The following is a 21,310-nucleotide window of genomic DNA, read 5'->3' as shown; positions in this document are numbered from 1 at the left end:
TTAAACAGACCTACAACCCCTAAAGGAATAGAAGCAGCTATCAAAAGTCTCCCAGCCAAAAAAAAAAAAAAAAAAAAAAAAAAAAAACAAGGGCCAAATGAGTTCAGTGCAGAATTCTACCAGAATTTCAATGAAGAGCTAATAACAATACTCCTCACATTGTTCCATACAATAGAAGCAGAAGGTTCATTGCCAAACTCTATTTATGAGGATACAATTACCTTGGTACCCAAGCCACACAAAGACACAACTAAGAAAGAGAACTACAGACTAATATCCCTCATGAATATTGATGCAAAAATACTCAATAAAATGCTGGCAAACCGAATCGAAGAACACCTCAGAGAAATCATCCACCATGATCAACTAGGTTTCATCTCAGGGATGCAGGGATGGTTCAACATATGAAAATCTATCAGTGTCGTCCACCATATAAACAAACTGAAAAAGAAAAATCACATGATCATATCACTAGATACTGAAAAAGCCTTTGACAAAATCGAACACTGCTTCATGATAAAGGTCTTGGATTGATTAGGAATAACAGGAACATACCTAAACATAATAAAAGCAATATACACTAAGCCAACCACCAACATCAAACTAAATGGAGAGAAACTCAAAGTGATTTCTCTAAAATCAGGAACAAGAAAAGGCTATCCACTCTCTCCACATCTCTTCAATATTGAACTTGAAGTTCTAGTTAGAGGAATAAGACAACAAAAGGAGGTTAAGGGGATACAATTTGGAAAGGGAGAAGTCAAAATTTCACTATTTGCAGATTATATGCTAGATTACACAAGTGACCTGGAAAATTCTACCAGGGAACTCCTACAGCTGATAAACACCTTCAGGAAAGTGGCAGGATACAAGATTAACTCAATGAAACAGCAGCCCTACTATATGCAGACGATAAATGGGCTGAGAAAGAAATCGGAGAAACGTCACCCTTTACACCTGACACAAACAACATAAAATATCTTGGGGTAATGCTAACCAAACAAGTGACCAGTACAGCAAGACCTTTGAGTCTTTAAAGAAAGAAATTAAAGAAGATAACAGAAAATGGAAAGATCTCTCATGCTTTTGGATCAGTAGTATCAACATAGTAAAAAATAGTATCTCACCAAAAGCTATCTACAAATTCAATGCAATCCCCATCAACATACCCACACAATTCTGCACAGACGTAGAAAGAATAATAGTCAAATTTATATGGAAAAACAAAAGATGCGGGATAGCCAAAACAACCTTGTACAATAAAGGAACTTCAGGTGGCATCACCATCCCTGACTTCAAGCTCTATTATAGATCTATAGTCCTGAAAACAGCTTGGTATTAGCACAAAAAAGACAGGTATACTAATGGAATTGATTTGAAAAACCTAATATTAATCCACACACTTATGAACACCTGATTTCTGACAAAGAAGGTAAAACTATACAATGGAATAAAGAAAGCATCTTCAACAAATGGTGCTGGCACAACTGGATGCTGGCATGTAGAAGACTGCAGATAGATCCACGTCTATCGCCATGCACAAAACTTAAGTCCAAATGGATCAAAGACCTCAACATAAATCCAGCCACACTGAACCTCTTAGAAGAGAAAGTGGAAAGTACCCTTGAACAAATTGGTATAGGAGACTGCTTCTTGAACATAAGACCAGTAGCAGAGACACTGAAATTGACAATTAGTAAATGGCACCTCCTGAAACTGAGAAGCTTCTGTAAGGCAAAGGACACAGTCAGCAAGACAAAACGGCAACCCAAAGAATGGGAAAAGATATTCACCAACACCGAATCTGACAGAGGACAGATTTCCAAATTATATAAAGAACTCAAGAAGCTGGTCACCAAAATACCAAATAATCCAAATAAAAAGTGGGGTACAGAACTAAATACAGAATTCTCAATAGAGGAATCTAAAATGGCTGAAAGACACTTAAGAAAGTACTCAACATCCTTCGCCATCAGGGAAACACAAATCAAAAGAACTCTGAGATTCCATCTTACTCCTGTCAGTATATATGAAATCAAAACCACCACTGACAGTTTATGCTCTTGAAGATGTGGAGAGAGGGTAACACTGCTCCATTGCTGGTGGGAGTACAAACTTGTACAGCCACTTTGGAAATCAGTATGGCGATTCCTCAGGAAAATGCAAATCAGCCCACTACAAGATCCAGCAATTCCATTCTTAGGCATATACCCAAAAGAATCACATTCATACATGGAGGATATCTGTTCAACCATGTTCATAGCAGCATTATTTGGAATGGCTAGAATCTGGAAACAACCTAGATGTCCCTCAATTGAAGAATGGATACAGAAAATGTGGTACATTTACACCATGGAGTACTACTCACCGGAAAAAAATGGAATATTGAAATTCAAAGGCAAATAGATGGAACTAAAAGAAACCATTTTGAGTGAGATAACAGTCACAATAAGACAAATATGGTATGTACTCACTCATATATGGATTTTAGACTTAGAGCAAAGGATTACCAGTCTATAGTCCAAACTTTGGGAGAAGCTAGGAAACAAGGAGGACACTAAGATAGACATACATGTTCCCCCAGAGAAGGGTAAAGGGACAAGATCTGAGCAAATTGGAAGGATGGGGTATGAGAGAGGGAGTTAGGAGAAAGAGACGGTGATAGGGGAAGTGCTTCTGTGTATTTGTTTTATTGGATGATAAATAAAGTACTGTTTGGCCAATGAGCCAGCAAGTTAGGCAGGACTAGAAATCAAGGAGGATTCTGGGAAATGTAGTAAAGAAGTGATGATCCAGGCAGGAAATGACAGAGAGATTCATACATAAACAAAGGAAGAAGGAATTGTGCTCTCTCTTCCTCCAGAATCGCCATGTGATCCACCGGCAAGAGAGGGTGCCAGCAGAAGGCATCCTCTATAAGATAAGTCTTATAAAATATACAGATTTATGATAATTAAGAATGATCTAGCAGATGAGAAATCCTAGTCATTGGCCAAGCAGCATTTGTACCTAATATAAGTCTCTGTGTATTATTTTGTCCACCCATGTGGCAGGCAGAACTCAAGTAGGTGGCAGAAAGATTTATCGTAATAGAATGGTGTCAGTGAGTGGGATGACCCTATGCCCTAAGGATCTCAGAGGAAGAGGGAAACTTGCTGCCACAGCCAGCCCTGTCAGGCCGCTGAGAGGCATCAGCTTCCATATGCTCGGGCTGTCCAGGCGCTCTTGGGGGTTGGACTCAGCACTCCCGAGATAATAAAGACAGATCCAGATAAAGAAAAACCTCTAAAGGTTTACACTGCATTTAAAATATATGTAGGCTTGTGAGAGAAAAAGTAACAGGAGGAAATAGAGTAGCTGGGTGTGCTGGCACACACCTTTAATCCCAGCACTCCAAAAGCAGAGGCAGGCGGATTTCCACCCTGTCTCTGGAAAAAAGAAACAAAAGGAAGTAAAAATAGAATAATAGAAAAGCCACCTAAAGATGAAAAATACACAGTGTCTGGATATTGTATGCTATATTGATTTTAAATTGTTTGATTGCCGAGGAAAGAGTTACTGCTACTAAAATACATTTGATTATAAATGCTGCTAAATTAATCCAACTTATACATTTTAAAAATGCTTTGACTTCAAAATTTAAGTCTAAGGACAGGCTGCTTGGGAAAAAAGTTTTTGCTTGTGTTTCCACAGAAAATGAAAAGCTGTAGATTCCTTCCAGACAAATATGGTTTGATCAAGCAAGACCCCCTGAAGCAGTGACCCAATAGATCCTACATCCAAAACAGGTGAGATGGTGCAGCCTTGCAGACTACAAAAACAAGGACTTGGTCAGATTTCTATGTTTTATCATGATCTTCATAGTATGGACATCACTCACAATCAGCAGGAAGCAATTTGGAATGAACCACATCCAAATTCCCAAATATTGTTTATTAATGATTGTTTTCATTTAAACGGAGTTGGTTATAAATGGTAATGAACATAGTCAATCTCTTTTTAAAGAAAAAAAGGGGGAATAGGATATAGGAATTAATACTTTGCATTGGTATGGATTTTCATTTATTGATACAACTTTAAAGTCAATTTTGTGATATGTATAGGTCTCCTCTTACTTAGGTATTATGTTTATACATATCTTTTAAAATGATATGCATAATTAAATAAGGCTATATAGCCACCTATAATAGGCAGGACATATAATTGGGTTAGTTAGGTTTTCTAGATATACAATGAATGTATTTGATATGGATAGGTATTCTTCAAACCTTTCAAAGACCAAAAGAATACATGGCATTTAAATGGTGTAGGGTTTTTCTTGCCAGTGAGACACAACTGCTCCTGGCACATCAATTACGTACGAGAAAGTAGGATGGGCATCAAAGAAACTCGTTATGGAGTTTGCTTTCAACATGGCAAGATTAGCCATTTGAGCAAGAAACTGCTCTTGCTTGGTCTGTTTGTTGCTGTATAAACTGGACATGCAGGACCCACAAGAAAGTGACTGCTGAACTTACAAAACAAGACAGTACTGAAGGGTTCCTGTTAAAATGGAGAAGTGTGCCAGACACACTGTGGTCTATAGGCTGAAGATGGATGCCCCAATGTTACAGAGGAATTTGGGTGACTGTCCAGGTAGCGAGATGTCTCTGTCAATTTTAGAGTTTATATATTATCCTCCTGTGTTCTTTGATAGAGTTGAAGACAGATAGTTATGGTTATAGTTTTCTTCAGTTATTATAAAAGATAAGTTATCCTTCTTTTTATTTAGACAGAAAAGAGTAGATGATGGGGGAAGTGCTTCTTTCTGTCTTATTGGATGATAAATAAAGTACTATTTTGCCAATGAGCCAGCAAGTTAGTCAGGACTAGGAGTCAAGGAGGATTCTGGGAAATGTAGTAAAGAAGTGATGATCCAGGAAGGAAATTACATAGCAGGGAGACTCATACATAAACAAGGGAAGAAGGAAATGGACCCCTTCTCTCTTCCTCCAGTGTCGCCATGTGATCCACCAGCAAGAGAGGGCGCCAGCAGAAGGCATCGCCTATGAGATAAGTCTTATAAAATATATAGATTTATGATAATTAAGACTGAGCTAGGAGATGAGAAATCCTTGTCATTGGCCAAGCAGCATTTGTACCTAATATAAGTCTCTGTGTATTATTTTGTCCACCCATGTGGCAGGCAGAAATAAATCGGGTGGCGTAAAGATTTATTGTAATAAGACCGGGAGAAGAGGATGGGAGAGGAGGACATGAGGGAGCAGGAAGATTGAGTTGGAGAAGAATAAAGGAGTACAAGAAAAGAGATACTATAATAGAAGGAGCCATTATAGGTTTAAAGAGAAATCTGGCACTAGAAAAATGTTCAGAGATCTACAAGAATGACCCCAACTAACATCTAAGCAATAGTGGAGAGGTCACCTTAAATACCCTTCCAAGATGAGATTGATGTCTACCTTATATGCCATCTTAAAACCTTCATACAATGGTTGATCAAAGAAGAAGTAGACACCCACAGCAAAACACTGAGCTGAACTCTTAGAATCTAGTTGCAGAGAGGGAGGAGTAATGAGCGGTCAGTACTAAGCTGGGGAAATCCACAGAAACAGCTGATCTGAACAAGGGGGAGCTCAAGGACCCCAGCCTGATGGGTAACCAGCATAAGGCCCAGACCACCTGATTGTGGGTGTCAGTTAGGAGGCTTGGGCAATCTATGGGGCTTCTGGCAGTGGTTCAGTATTTATCCCTAGTATATGAGTGGACTTTGTGAGCCCATTTCACATAAAGGGATACTATCTCATCCTAGACACACATGGGAGGGTCTAGGCCCTGCTCCAAATGATGTGACAGACTTTGAAGATACCCCATGGAAGGCCTCACCCTCCCTGGGGAGCAGAAACTGGATGGGATAGGGGGTTGTTGGTGGGCAGGGGAGTTAAGGGAGGGATAGAGAAATGGGAATGACATGTAAATCATGCTTGTTTTTAATTTAAATTTTAAAAAAATGAAAAAACAAAGAAGTAGCCTATTTAAAAACAGCTGGGAAAAATTTAAGTTTTTCTTTTACAATAGGTAAAAATATCTTACATTTCTCTTTTCTAGTTTACATCAAACAGTATGTTTCATTTAATGTGCAAATCTATGCACAACTTGTCATGCTATTAACATTACCAGTATAGGCATTGCTATCATAATATCTTACATTAAGTATTATAGTATCAAGGTTCTTTCTATACATCCTTTCCTAGTAGTGTTTGACATCATGCATACTGCATATTTCCTTGATATTTTTACATTAACACAAAACTACGAAACTTGTTTTAGAAAATGGTGTCAAATCTTTAGCTATTTTAACAGCTCAAAATAGACTAAACAAAAATCTACTATTTATCACAAGAAAAAAATTAAAGAAAAAACAAAATAAAAGATTTTCTCCTACAGTCTAAATGTGTAATTTGATCAAAGAAAAGGACTGGAATTTTCTGGGGCAAGGATCTATATAAAATGGGAGTTTCACTGTGAACTTTTTATTTTATGAATCATTTTTTGGCTGTATCTTGACTATATAATGTGGTTGAGCTTTTCTGCCTCTGGGCTTTATTTATTTATTTATCATCACTCTACTGAAGGGCCATGGATTCTCATCATGCATTTTTTAATACTATGGCTGAGGCATTTTCACATTCAGTACTATAATAAACATTTTATTATTGAACTCAGTATGTTCTTTCCTCTAAAGGTACCTAGAGTTATGTGTCACTAAGAATAAGAATGTATTCTTTGTGGTTCAGAAAGTTTTATTTACTACAGTGCAAGATGCCAGCATTACAAAATAAGCTATCATATAAGACATTGACAGGAAAAGTCAATATGCACTCATCCAGTTTGTGCTCTATAATTTTTGTGTTGTTATTCACGGTTGGGACAGGTGGGGTATGATAACTACAATATGTTTTCCTTTAATCGGCACCTCATTCTACTTATACTTCAAAGGCAATTTTAGGGTTGGTAAATGAAAGAAATATAACACAATGAAAGGCCAACTGTTTTGTTGTCATTCTTCCAGAGTTTTATCCCAATGACAATGTTGCCATTGTTTCTTTCTATAATTAGTGAATTCATTCATTTCTTTCTTTCTTTCTTTCTTTCTTTCTTTCTTTCTTTCTTTCTTTCTTTCTTTCTTTCTTTCTTCCTTTCTAAGGCTATAGAGGGATCATGATTGTAATGTTCTCAGTTATTTCTAACATTTCTTCAAAAATATCTGTTCCATGATTTTGAGATCTTTCATATTTTATGCTTGTTATAAGTTACATTAATACATAGCCTGGGTTTAATATTATAGTTTGATGGTAAAGTGCTTTGCTTAGTATGCCTGGAGTTCAACCTTCATTGTGTATGTGTGTATGTGCACATGTGTAAGCTTAGTATAGCATATAGAGATTGTACATAGTTAAAAGACAAATTGAATATACATTGTAGCTGAATATTTAGGAGATTGTTCTATTTCCCATCTATCTTCTTTTGTTCTAAAAGTAACAAAAGTCTGGCCCTGGGTCCATTTAGATTTTACATCTTCAAACTATTTCAGACTTAAACAGCCACAGGTCATAGAAAATGTTTCTTTCAACTATTGTAATCTCATTTTAACATGCAGTGTTAACTATACAAGTGTTTCTCAACCTTTCTAATGCTTCAGCCCTTTAATATAGTTCTTCATGTTGTAGTATTCCCCAATCATAAAATTACTTCGTTGCTACTTCATAACTGTAATTTGGCTGCTGTTATAAATCATGATGTAAATATCTGCTATGCAAATATCTGATATGTGACCCCTGTGAAAGGGTCTTTCAACCTCCAAAGGGATTTTACCCACAGTTTGAAAACCACTGAACTCTTCTAACAAAGGTTTTATTTTCTTTATATTTCCAATAATGAATAGAGAACAATTTATCCTAAAACATTCCTTCCTCTTTGATAGTATGGTCACTTCACTGACAACTAGATCCTCTATGTATATTCTGTATTCACCAATCTGGTTTATGTATTTTCCTTTCCAAGGATACTGTTTCTCTGATGCATATTCCAGTGCTTCCATGTTCAGTGCAGAGATCTTCCCATCTAGGTAATTCATTTAATAACTAGTGACATCAGACAATAAACATTACATATTTTTCACCGGGAATTTACATAGTGACCACCAATGACAGATCATTTTCCTGTGTTCATTTCATTATATTATAGTAGGTTATATAAGGCAATTTCTATGACAGCATAGAATTTACCTTCAGCATATTCTCCCCATACCTGCCACCCTCTCCTTTCTTGCCCATCCCCACTCCTATTAATTTTCCTTTTCTCCATCAACAATTTCATTTGTACTTTCATATCATCTGTAAACAGGATTTTATGCATTGTTGTAGTCACTGCTCTATTGCCATGAAGAGACACCAAGACCAAGGCAACTCTTGTAAAAGAAAGAATTTAATTGAGGGCTTGTTTATAGTTTCACAGGGTTGGTCTATTATCACCATAGTGGAAAAGCAAACAGGCATGACACTGTAATAGTGGCTGAGAGCTTTTTGCCCTGATCCACAGGCATCAGGCAGAGTGAGAAAGACTGGGCCTGATGTGGACTTCCCAGTGCCACATCTACTTCAGCAAGGACACACCTACTCCAACAAAGACACACCTCCCAATCCTTCTAATCTATCTCAAGTTGTTCACCAATTAATGACCCACCATTCAAATATATGAGCCTGTGAGGGACATTTTCATTGAAACAATTACATGTATCTATATAAAGTCTATGACCCACTCATGAAAGAAAAGATATATTACTCTTTCTGAGACTGACTTTATCTAATCTCCATTTGTATTCATTTTCTTGCAAACAAGCATTTCATTCCAAAATGACTAGAATCTCAGGCAGATGATCTGAATGGCTAGAGAAGTCTGGAATAGTTCAGTTGGGCTCTTCTACCTTAGCTATTGTCTTTGATTCTCAAGTGTGTCTGATTCGTCATAATGCATCTGCTGATGCAGAAACCATAAGGTGGCTTCAGTATTCATATGCTTGATGTCTGCAACTTGGATGAGTGGAACACTGAGGGTGACCCAACATCTTTCCAGCCAGTCTCTTTACATGGCTAATTTGGACCTTATTGACAGCATTAAAGTCTCAGGGTTCTCAGATTCATTTCAAGGTAGCAACCTTCTTTCAGAGCACTAAGTGAAATGGCAAATGTATGCTGTCAAAAGCATGTATGTTTCTAATACACATGGTCTATTTTCTGGGTATATCTCACTAAGTAGCTCATATTGGTCTTGAATTCTTAGCAAACCAGGCACAGTTTGAACTTGCAATCCTGACTTAGCCTTTGGAGCATTTTGGTATTCAAGTTTACTCTGTCAGGATGGGCTGAATATGTTCTTAAAATAAATATGAACCATTACTAAAAATTTAGAGAAATTTCAATAGAAAAATGAGTGAGAAAAATGAATGAATAGCTCATAAAGCATGATTATATAATAAACAATAAGCTTATAAAATAACATCTACGATAGAGAGATGAGGAAAAGGTAAGCTGCTGTTTTCAATTTTATTTTTCCACTGCTCAAACACTTTCAGTTTCCATGAAGCCAGGCTGCATCTTGAAAATATGTATTGTTTTGTGATTCTCCACATAACCCTGACTGTTTTGCTTCTCTGGGCTAACTAAATCTGGCAAGCAGCAGGGCCTGGGAAGAAAGCAAGAATGAGCCTTCTGCTACTCCCTGGCTTTGTCTTATTTCATGTTGTATCATCTATGCAAAAATAGCTTTGGCTGTCTAGTATGTGTTCATCAATTCAATAGTAAATTTGGGTTGATTTCGGAAAGCTGTGCTGTGTTTACTCACTTGCTTTCTAAAACATATATCTTACATGCAGGAATCAGACTGCTGGTTCTTATCTTAGCTAGCTAGTTCCAGCTGAGGAGTGTGAAACTCTTTTCACAAATTCCTCCCCAGTCACTGAAAACCTATTGTAATACTTTATCACATGGATTTTCTTTCACTGAAAGAAATTCATTGCTCACTATGTTTAATTTGCAAATACAAAATTATGCAATATATATATATATATATATATATCAACTCTGAATCATCATACAACAAAGCAAATAAATATCCTTTTACCCCTAGTTTATTTTTCTTAAAATTTACTAATAAAATTAAATTAAACTGAGTCATAAGAAACATCACACAAGACATTTTTCAAAGAAAAAATTGTTCTTTACATCCTAGCAATAGTAAATTACTAAATACAAAGAAAGAATACATAGTTGCTCACCATTGTTTCTTTCGTCTAATCTTTTTCTCAGTATAGACTAAAACGGAAAGATTATTCAATGTAAATGTTAGACTGGTAGAAATACCATCCTTTTTGTTAGAGACTCCAAACTATATTGACATGCCCAGTAGGATGGCTATTTCTGTATAGAAATTTATTTCCAAACCACACACACACACACACACACACACACACACACACACACACACACACACACACACACCGAGTTTCTTAACAGCAAAGATAGAATGCTTCCATAAATGGCTTTGTAATAATTATTTCTTTTGGATTTGTCTGATTTTAGTTATTTTAACCAGTTCTACCACATTAGATAATTGAGACATAATTCTTCACCTGCTGTCAAATGTGCTTGGCCTCTGAATAAGACTGCAGATTTGAGATCATGAGCTTTGAAGTTAGAGTAACTGGGTTTAAATTCCAAGTCAGTCGTGTTGGGTGATGAATAAGTTATTTTTCCTTTGCACACAACCAGTTTTCTCACATACAAGCTGAGATAAAGGATAATTCCTTTTTCTCATACATAGTGTGTGCTCAGAAAGTGTTATTTATTATTTATTCCAATATTTTAATTTCTTATAAAGAATTGATCCATCCATTGTGATAGTGAGACCTATATAATGCATTGATGCTAAAACAGTTAGCAATTTAATGCAAATGAATTGCTAGGATGGAAAAGGTTGCAAATTATCAAAGGTTTTGAATTTTACCCTAATTGAAAGCTAGTGGGTTGGCTAATTTTGTGTCAACTTGACACAAGGTAAAGTAATCTGAGAAGAGGAAAACTTGATTGAAAAAATGCTTCTATAAGATCAGCTATTGGCAAGCATACAGGACATTTTCTTAATTAGTGATTGATGGAGGAATTAATCCATATACATCCCATTATGCCAGTGACCCTGCATACTCTAAGTAAGCTAAGTAAGACATAAGAAGCAAGTCAATAACCAACATTCATTCATGGTTTCTGCATCAGCTCCTGCCTCCAGGATCATACCCTGTTTGAGTTCCTGCCTGACTTCCTTTAACGATGAATAGTGATGAATGTATGTCTAAGAAACCATTTCCTCCTTAAGTTGCTTTGATCATAGTATTTCATCACAATAGTAATCCTAACTAGAACAGCTAGTACAGTAATGGCTAGTTTGTTTTCATGGACCTTGATATTAACAGCCTTCTGAATCAGGGCAAAGGACGTTGTTACTTTTACAAAGCAAGTGTATGAATATTATGTCTCTATTAACAATCTTTGCCATCTAAAGACTCCTTGGAAGAAGATGGTGTAATCGAAATGAATGTGCCACACATAGTGGGCTTGCAACAGAAAAACTAAAACTTATCCTTACTCATTATTTTTCCTAAGGTAGCCTCCAAGTCTTGAATTCAAGCAATCCTCTTAGCTGAACCTTCTATAGAGCTAGAACTATAGGTGACACATTACCTCACTTAGCTTTTTCTTCATTCTTCTTAACCATGAAAGAAGATCTCTTCTCCCTTAGCAGGTAATGCCATTTTTAGTGTCCAATGTCATTTGATATATAAATACGTTTTAAGAAATTCCAGAACAAAACATATCAATGTCTATACTTAGAAGATGTAGAGAATGTGAAAGAAACTAGAAATGTCTCTGAAAACAGAGGATTACAATTTGAAAAGGAATATAGTAAAGAGGAGGTAATGAAATGGGATAGTAGAAGAAGTCCTTTCTTTATCTGTACGCTAAAAGTGAACATGTCCAATAAAACAGGTTCCATGCTAACCAACATATGTACTCTTCTTTCCATGTCTTCTTTGTCATTGCTTTATTCAATCCAATATTGGACCTAGGGATGTAGCACCATGGTAACATGTTTGCCTATCACGAATGTGCCTTGGATTCAGTATCCATTACTAAAAAAGCAAACAAATAACTCTAATCAGTAAAGCACTGTGTGAAATTTATCCATACTATTGTATACATTTTTGTTCATTTTAATTGGTATGCAATATTGCATTATGTGACAACACTGCAATTTGGCTACTTGACAAACTGTATTGATATATACTTACGTACATTCTGGCACTGACATATTACAAATATTTTCACTATGAAGCCTTTAATACACCCATTTCAGTAAATTAATATGTAGTTTTCTATTGGGTATTGCTGTGGTACTGTTTTACTCCCATCTTCCAATCCAATCCATATTCTTCCTCTCAGGCCTAAGGAAGTTTGCTTGTCCCTCTACCATGTAGGGACACAAGGAGAAGTCATGCTGATGAACAAGAAAACAAGGCTGGCCTTGTTAGACACCAAATATGCTAACACCTTGACCAGGGACTGCTAAGCCTCTAGAAATGGGAAGAAGAAATGCCTGTTGTTTATAAGTCACTTTATTCATAGTGCTTTGCCATAAGCTGTCTAAAAGAGTGTGAAAATATGAGAACTGCTGGGCTTAAAAATATAATTTTGAAAGGGCTAAAATGTGCTAATACTAAATCTTGATTTAAAATAATTTCTCTAGACTCTTTATTATTAACTTCCAAAGAGTACATTTAGAGAAGCTTTAAGCAACATGCCACTCTGTGGTCATGATTAAAATAACAGAGTATGTTTAGAGCCAGCTAAACTAGATAGCTTCATCTGCCCACATATGAAGTTTAAATTAAAGACATACTCATATTAAGACTCCTGCACTTTATTGGGAAGTGCTATTCACATTTACTGAGAAACAAGTAAGGAACCAGGGCAGACTCGAGATCTTTATGATATACAAAGAGTCAGACAAAAGAGAAATGAAGGAAAATACCTGTGACACAAAGTTCCTGTCATGCTGGAATTGGAGCTTTGGAAAAAACTCAATGTGAATATTTTCTATACATATGGAATATGCAGTTGCCTAGGTAAGCAAATAAAATGGTGTGAAAACAGTTAGTTGACTGCTTAGATTCACAGAACCAAGGAAACACGGCAAGTTAAAGCATTAATCCATAAAAGCAATTCCCTCAAAATAAAATTCTATCTGGCAGACTGCAAAGAAATCAGGAAGTTTGAGAGTTAGAGCCAAATCTAGCACTGCACAGAAACATGAAAAGCAAATGAGGAAGCCATAAAAGGTAGAAACCAGGCCAGGTCTCTAAGGAGAATGCTTCACAAAAATCCCAAGCCACACACATTACTTTACAGAACAAATTCAGGACACTGGAATCCGAAGCAGAAAAGTAATGCCATTTGCAAAAGATACTGAAAAGGTTTTTTTTTTTTTTTTTTTTTTTTTGGTTTTTTGAGACAGGGTTTCTCTGTGCCTTTGGAGGCTGTCCTGGAACTAGCTCTTGTAGACCAGGCTGGTCTCAAACTCACAGAGATCCGCCTGCCTTTGCCTCCCGAGTGCTGGGATTAAAGGCCTGCGCCACCACCGCCCGGCAACACTGGAAAGTTTTAAGATGCCATTTTGTAAATATACTGGTTGGGGACACAACCCTCTGGAAAAAGATTAAGGGAGGAAAGTGATAAGTTGTTAGTCAGTACCAAGAGCAAATGGATCACATTGATGGAATTGAGTGGAGGATCTAAAAAACTACTACTTCATTAGTTTCTTTCTTAAGTTTCAATATTTGCTCAATACCTCATCATATTTTCTTCTTGGTTGGAAAGAAGACATGAAGGAATAATCTCACTAGAAGCAGTGGTGTTCACTTTGGAATATTAGATGAGTGATCGGCTCAGATAACAGAAACTTCCACATGAGCTGGTAGAGAACAGGACACAGCCAAGTCATGTGACCAGTCTTCCAGGATCATACAAACAATTGTGGAGTTAGAAAGTGAGATATTTTTCAGTGCATACTTTAAAGAATCACACAGTAATTTAAAAATAATTTCTTATTTAAAACATAATTTATATTTTCCATGAGTTTTCCATAAGCTTGAATCATGCTTACTCTTATAGCAGACTCAGCACCACATATGAATCTGTTAGAAATAGAAAATACTGGCTAGGGACCAGCAATCAGAGTTCCAATAAGACCACTAAGGGATTCTGATTTGAGACTCACATCATTCATAAAGAATTGAGAAGAAAAAGTGCAACACCAATTATCTGGTCAGTTATACCTACCTTTTACTAGAGAGGTATTTTTTTTTCCTTTTTTAATTTGAATTAGAAACAAGATTGTTTTACATGTCAATTCCAGTTCCCTCTCCCACCCCTCATCCCCTACAACCCCCCAACTAAAACCCTACCTATCATATATCCTTTCTGCTCCCCCTGGAGGGTGAGGTCTTCCATAGGGTGTCATCAGAGTCTATCCTGTCCTTTGGGATAGGGCCTAGGCCCACCCTCATGTGTCTTGGCTCAGGGAGTATCCCTCTATGTGGAATGGACTCCCAAAGTCTACACCTATGCTAAGGATAAGTACTGAACTACTACTTTAGTTCCCATAGATTTCTGAGGTCTCCTCACTGACACTCATGTTCCTGGGGTCTAGATCAGTCCCATGCTGGTATCCCAGCCATCAGTCTGGGGACCAAGAGCTCCCCAATGTTCAGGTCATCTGTTTCTGTGGGTTTCACCAGCCTGGTCTGGACTCCTTTGCTCATCACTCGTCCCTCTCTGCAACTGGATTCCAGTTCAATTCAGTGAGTAGTTGTGGGTGTCTGCTTCTACTTCCACCAGCTGCTGGATGAGGGCTATCGGGTGGCATATAAGTAAGTTATCAATCTCATTATCAGGGTAGGGCATTTAAGGTAGCCTCTCCTCTGTTGCTTAGATTGTTAGCTGGTGTCATCTTTGTAGATCTCCAGACATTTCCCTAGTGCCTGATTTATCTGTAACCCTAAAATCTCTCCCTCTATTATGGTATCTCCATTCTTGTTTTCTTCAGTTCTTTCCCTGACTCAACCTTTCTGCTCCCTCATGTCTTCCTCACCCCTTCTTTTCTCCCCTTCTCATTCTCCTAGCACCGTCCCCCTGCTTCCCGTGCTCCCAATTTGCTCAGGAGATCTTGACCCTTTCCACTTCTCCAGGGAACCATGCATTTCTTTTTATTTGGAGTACAACCTAATAAAGCTTTCCCAGGCTTTACAAGGATATATACTCAATATGCTTACATGTGAATAGGGAATTGATAGATATATTAGCAGGTAATTATTTTGCCCTTGATGTCTCTGGTTGGTTCTATCATTGTTGCAATTCTTCTAGCTATATAGTCTCCTAAATGCTGAAATCCTCTGACATCTTAATCACACATGAGGCAGGATGAGAAGACACAACTCATCTGGAATGCATAGATAGCTTCAGAAGAGTGAGTAGGTAGTTAAAAACATGAATTGTAACAGTGTTTAATGCAACCTAATATGAAGTTTCTACATAAAAGTAATGTTTAGCTATTAAATAAAGAAAATTATTCATTCCTAAATTTGAAGACTATAATTAGTTGCCATGACATTAAAGATAATATTTTAATTTTAATTAAATATTATTTTATTAAATGTTATTTAATTAAATATCATTTAAATATTATTTAATTAAATATTTAAAGCATGATGTTCTAAATATTTAAATCAGATGTATAATACAGTAATAATAATGGATAACAACATTTATAGAGTTTTGGCTCATAGAAATCACTTACCAAGAAATTATTACATGATTGTTTTTCTTATCACTATTTGTAAAGGAAATTCCCCTTTTATCTCAGTTTTTCCTATAAAGAAACTGGTTTGAGATGTTGAATAACTTATAAAACTTTATTTAGTAAATCCACACTCTTCACATATTTTCTGATATTTGTTTTGGTTAATTAATTATTCATATGCCCAGACATGAATTTATATTCTATACCACACAAAAAACACTCAATAGTAAAGACAGACATTTTAACTGGCTCATACTGTCACAACATGCTCAACCTCTGTTAAAATGATAGTAAAGAATTTGAGAGAAACCTTCAGTGAGATGGATAAAACAAGAAAAATCATAATGAAATTCTGAAAGCAAGCATACAGGTTGATGAATGTACTCTTGATAGGTAAGTCCAAGAAAACTGAAACTTAAGATAGCAGTTGGATAACTAAAAACTAATTGTTTTAATAAAGCATGTGGGGAACCTTGGCAGATTCCATAGCAGGCGAGGGTGACCAAGGCAGGAGGGGACAAACGTGTCAGGCAAAAAGAGCTTAAGTGACAAGTTTTATTAGAAAGAGAAGGGGAAGGAAAGAAAAGAGGTAAAGAGACACAGAGACAGAGAGAGGACAGAAGAGAAGAGGGAGACAGGAAACATCCTTTCTGCCCCAAGGGAAGAGATCCCAAAAGAGAGCCTAAGTGGGCAGGGATCTTTATTTTAAAGGGATCCTTTGCACCTGCGTGCAGACTATACCATCATGGAACCCTGGGCTGACCAGGATAACACCTGAGTGCGTTCTGCCAGGTGACAGGGGCAGGCCAGCATAATACCTGAATCTTTACACTAATGATATTTAACATACAACAGCTAATTGCTAGCCACAGGTAACCCTAATTTCAGAATGAAGGGAATGATTGTGATTAGGCAAATGTTGAGAGGCAGATTCTAGTGTATTCTTCCTTATCCTAGAGAAGTAGACAGAAATACAAATGCAATCTTTTGTTTCACAGAAGGTAAAGCAAAATGACCTTGGACCTAGGAAATAACAGATATTGGTAAAAACTGGAATATTTATTAACTATATCCATTTATTCAAGAAATGTTTGTGAAATGCTGTCTGTACATGCATCATTTCAGAAAAAGATCCCTCTGTCATCATAAAGGTTACCAAAAAGAAGCAGAAAATAAATGATGCATGTAAATCATATGCCAGGATATGGAACATTTTGTGTTTGTAGAATAAAACCTGCAGAGTGCATTCAGGAGAGTTAAAGCATGCTGCCAAGTTGTTACATCATCAAAAGCAGACTCAGATAAGTTACACTTGAGCAAAACTTGAAAAGGATGAGTGTAGCCACATAGACTTTTGTGGGAAAAGCATTGCAAAGTTTTAAAAAGGGCAAGTGCCTGGGGTTCCCGGGAACAGCAAAGAGGCCTTTTGGACTGCAGCGGAGGGGGGTGGGGTTGAAGAAGAAACAAGGCTAGAAAGTCACATGGTATCACACGATATGGCTTGTGACAAATGGCAAATTTACATTCTGAGACCTTCCGGCCCCAAACAGCATGAAGTTACCTCTGAGTTCCCTTTATTCTTTCTCCACATGCAAAATCCCAGGAAATCCTATTATCTCTACAACAAATATACATTGAGTCTAACCATTTCTGTGTTTATCACTAAAACTGTAATAGCACCTTGCTTTGGGAATGCTAGAAAAGTCCTGACCTGAAATTGCTCCCGCTGCTCTTACCCACTATGGTTTGTTTTCATATTGAGTACAATCAGATAGATGCTTTGAAATCATGCGATTGCCTTGTTAAAAGCACTGCAAAAGAACCACGGGAAGGGCCTGTATGATCTATCTACTCAACCACACATTCCTATTGTCTTTTAAAAACATGTTTGCCATCATTTTCCCACAACTTTACTCTTTTGTCAAATATTCACAGGCTCAGTCCCCTCTTGTGCCTGTCACTCACTCTTCATGAAATTCCCTCCAGTCACATCCCTATATCAAATGGTTCATCTCTGCCAAGCATGTGCTCAGATGACATCATCCTAATGTTACCATACTATCCAGTGGCTTTCTTCTGCACTCCTTGCCCTTTTTTATTCTGGATTAATCACTTATCCACACATATGAAATTGCCTATCTTATATAACGTTGGTTATTATCTATCTCTGTTAGAATATAGGTCCACTAAGGAACACACTTTAAGGTAACTGTGATGGCTAATCTTGGTTGTCACCTTGACTTCATCTGGAATCAACTAAAACTTAAGCAGCTGAGAATGCCTTGGAAGATTTTTTTCTATTTTTAGCAAAATGGTTTCTTTAAATTAGCAACAAGCTTGTTTTACATGTCAATCCCAGTTTACTCTCCCACCCCTCCTCCCCTGCCCCTGCCACGACCCCCTATCTCATCTCCTTTCTGCTCCCAAGGGAGGGTGAGACTTTCCATGGTGATCTTATAAATCTGTCATATCATTTGGAGCAGGGCTTATACCTGTGTTCTAGGCTGAGAGAGTATCCATCTATGTGGAATGGGCTCCCAAAGTTCATTTGTGTACTAGGTGTAAATACTGATCCACTACCAGAGGCCCCATAGATTGCCCAGGCCTCCTCACTGACACCCACATTCAGGGGGTCTGGAACAGTCCTATGCTGGTTTCCCAGCTATCAGTCTGGGGTCCATTGCAATCCCTTGTTCAGGTCAGCTGTTTATGTGTATTTCTGCAGCATGGTCTTGACCCCTTTGCTCTTCACGCCTCCCTCTCTGCAACTGGATTCCAGAGTTCAGCTCAGTGTTTAGCTGTGGGTGTCTGCTTTTGCTTCCATCAGATACTGGATGAAGATTCCAGGATGGCATTTTTTAAATCAAGTATGAGAAAGAAGCTTTTGCTTCTTACCAGCTTGTCTTCAAGTTGTACTGGCAAATTCATTTCCTCTATTGACATTTTGCCGCTGCTGTTACTGCTGCCACCACTGCCACTGCTGCTGATGTACTTGGTTGACATTCTATACAGTTTCTGAAGATTGTCAAAGTATACTGAAGCCCAATAGCTTTCTGGAAATCCTCTAGCCCTTCAGTATCAGACTGGAACTGCTAAGGAATCAAGCCCTGTGGATTAAGCAGTCATCAGGTTCTTAGCTTCTCCAATGTGTAAGAAACCATTGTTGAACCACCTAAATCACACTATGTAAGAAAATCTAATAAATCCTCAATTTAAAAAATTCTTCTCACATATATAACATTCTGAGTTCAGTTTCCACTTAACCCCAGTCTCTCCTCCTTCCTCTCCTCTCCCCTAGATCCACGCCTCCACCTCGTCTCCCCTCAGAAAATAGCAGGACTTGCCTTGGATTTTCTTATTTGATTATTTGCTATGGGAAGATCCATTTCTATGTGGTCCATGCCTTCTGGTGGCAGTCTACACAAAAGGACACAAAAGAAGAAAGCATAGAAGAATAAGAATAAAAATAAGAAGAAGAAGAAGAAGAAGAAGAAGAAGAAGAAGAAGAAGAAGAAGAAGAAGAAGAAGAAGAAGAAGAAGGAGAAGAAGAAGAAGGAGAAGAAGAAGGAGAAGAAGAAGAAGCATTTGCTTTTTACCTTCTTCTCCTCATGACACTGGTAACTTCATCTATCCTTATGCTGAGGCATTCCTTAGCTGGTATTAGAATCCTCTTCTTTGGGATTCTAACACTGTCTCTAGGAATTTTCCAGTACTCCAGCACCAGACTCAGACTGCTGTGGCATACAGTTGCGTAGACTGAACAGCGACCTGATTGTTGGTCTTTCTATTGGGAAACAGCCATTGTTGAAGCACCCAGACTACAGCTTGGAAGCCATTCCAATGAATCCCCTTCGTGTGTGTGTGTGTGTGTGTGTGTGTGTGTGTGTGTGTGTGTGTGTGTGTGTGTTATTGATTCTCTCAATTCTGTTCCTTTAGAGAACTGTGAATACTCGGATTGTATTCAACATATACATAATACATTGTCTGACATGTGAAAGTAACAGGAAATGTACAATACTCTCTATCTCTGATACTGGCACATGGATGTCTGGCATATTTTTTGTGTTTATGTGATTTTGTGCACATTCATGTAGGAGGACATGCATATATATATGGGTATGAATACAGAGGCCAGAAGACAACTTTTATTGTTTCTCAGATGCCATCCACATTTTTTTCTTTTTCTTTTTTCAGACAGGATCACTCATTGACCTGGGTGGAGCTCTGCAATAGGCTGACAGGATGACTGGCTAGTGAATCCTAGGGATGCATTTGTGGCTAACTCATTGTTCTATCATCAGAATGTAGACCAGTATCTGTTACATAGTAATAATGCCCTTCTATAAGGGCAATGAATGGCACATTTACAAGTAAAAGTTTTCAAATCAAATAAATAGTATTACTATGAATACTCATGTAAAGGATATTATGAATGACTACAAGCTTTTCTGTTTTTTTTATTAATAATATATATTCAATTTTCCACTATGTTGGTTGTCTTTTGCTTAGTGATAGTAACAAGTATTTCCCCGACATGCAATGTTTCAGGAATTTATCCTGTAACCTCATTTGCAAATTATTTTCCAAGTATGTCACTTGTAATGAGAGATCTACTACATACTTGTGGTGCTGACCATGCCCGTTGGGCATGGTCACAGGTGCCTACATGAGCATGGAGGATTTATTCTGAGATCCAGGACAGGCTCTCTCTTGCGGCTGGTCAGGTCACAGGGAACAGCCTGGGACAATCCTTGGAGCTGGAACCCAGGGCAATAACTCACCTCTCTGTGTAAGTGCAATCCCCTCGAATAAACTTCACTTAAACTGTACTGGGTCTATTGAACCTTGATTCCCACACAATGTCTGGTGTTAGAAGTGGGATTTTCAAAAGACATGGGGAACTAAGTTTCACCCAGCTGGCGGGGTGTCTTCACCATGTCAACACCCCTGGGCATCCTCCAAAGTGGTCACGCCACTTCCTATCTAGCTGTTGATTGCTTGAGCCCTCACCCCTCCTGGTCCTGCACCCAGCGATGGCTTCCTGCCTGCCCACTCCCCTACCCCTGCTCCCTGCTAGCACAGCTCCCTCCTGGGAGCCGGTTCAAACTTGTAAAGGCTTAGTGCCTACCGCAAGGGCAACAAACTGCTGGCCTCCTGTAGCATGAGCAGTGCCACTGACTCACTCAAAGGAGTCGGCACTGCCTGCCTGCTAGGCTGCCAATTGGTGCAGTCCCTGGAACCTGCCAGCTCCATGAGTCCCATCGATTCACGCAAGCCTTGCCTTTTTCCTTTTCTAAAAACAATTTCACTTGATTTGGATTTGCTAAAAGTTTCGTTTAGAATT

The 21,310-nt window shown here is 37.9% G+C and overlaps 1 long non-coding RNA gene across 5 annotated transcripts; it reads left to right on the top strand.

The window, feature by feature from the left end:
- The first annotated feature begins 3,725 nt into the window (after positions 1–3,725).
- LOC103159507 lies at positions 3,726–20,795 on the top strand. Of its 5 annotated transcripts, XR_004771402.1 has the most exons (4): positions 5,813–8,125; positions 15,531–15,641; positions 18,692–19,152; positions 19,265–20,795. It is a non-coding gene; the product is annotated as an uncharacterized LOC103159507 (long non-coding RNA). The 5 variants fall into 5 exon arrangements; XR_003488329.2 differs by lacking the exons at positions 5,813–8,125; positions 15,531–15,641 and adding an exon at positions 3,726–3,788 and having other exon boundaries at positions 18,794–19,152; XR_004771401.1 differs by lacking the exon at positions 5,813–8,125 and having other exon boundaries at positions 15,268–15,641.
- The last annotated feature ends 515 nt before the right edge of the window (positions 20,796–21,310 follow it).

The sequence above is a fragment of the Cricetulus griseus genome, chromosome X, assembly GCF_003668045.3.
Source record: "Cricetulus griseus strain 17A/GY chromosome X, alternate assembly CriGri-PICRH-1.0, whole genome shotgun sequence".
Classification (NCBI taxonomy): domain Eukaryota; kingdom Metazoa; phylum Chordata; class Mammalia; order Rodentia; family Cricetidae; genus Cricetulus; species Cricetulus griseus.
Note: the sequence above shows the minus strand (reverse complement) of the source record. Positions and strands in the feature narration are given on the sequence as shown.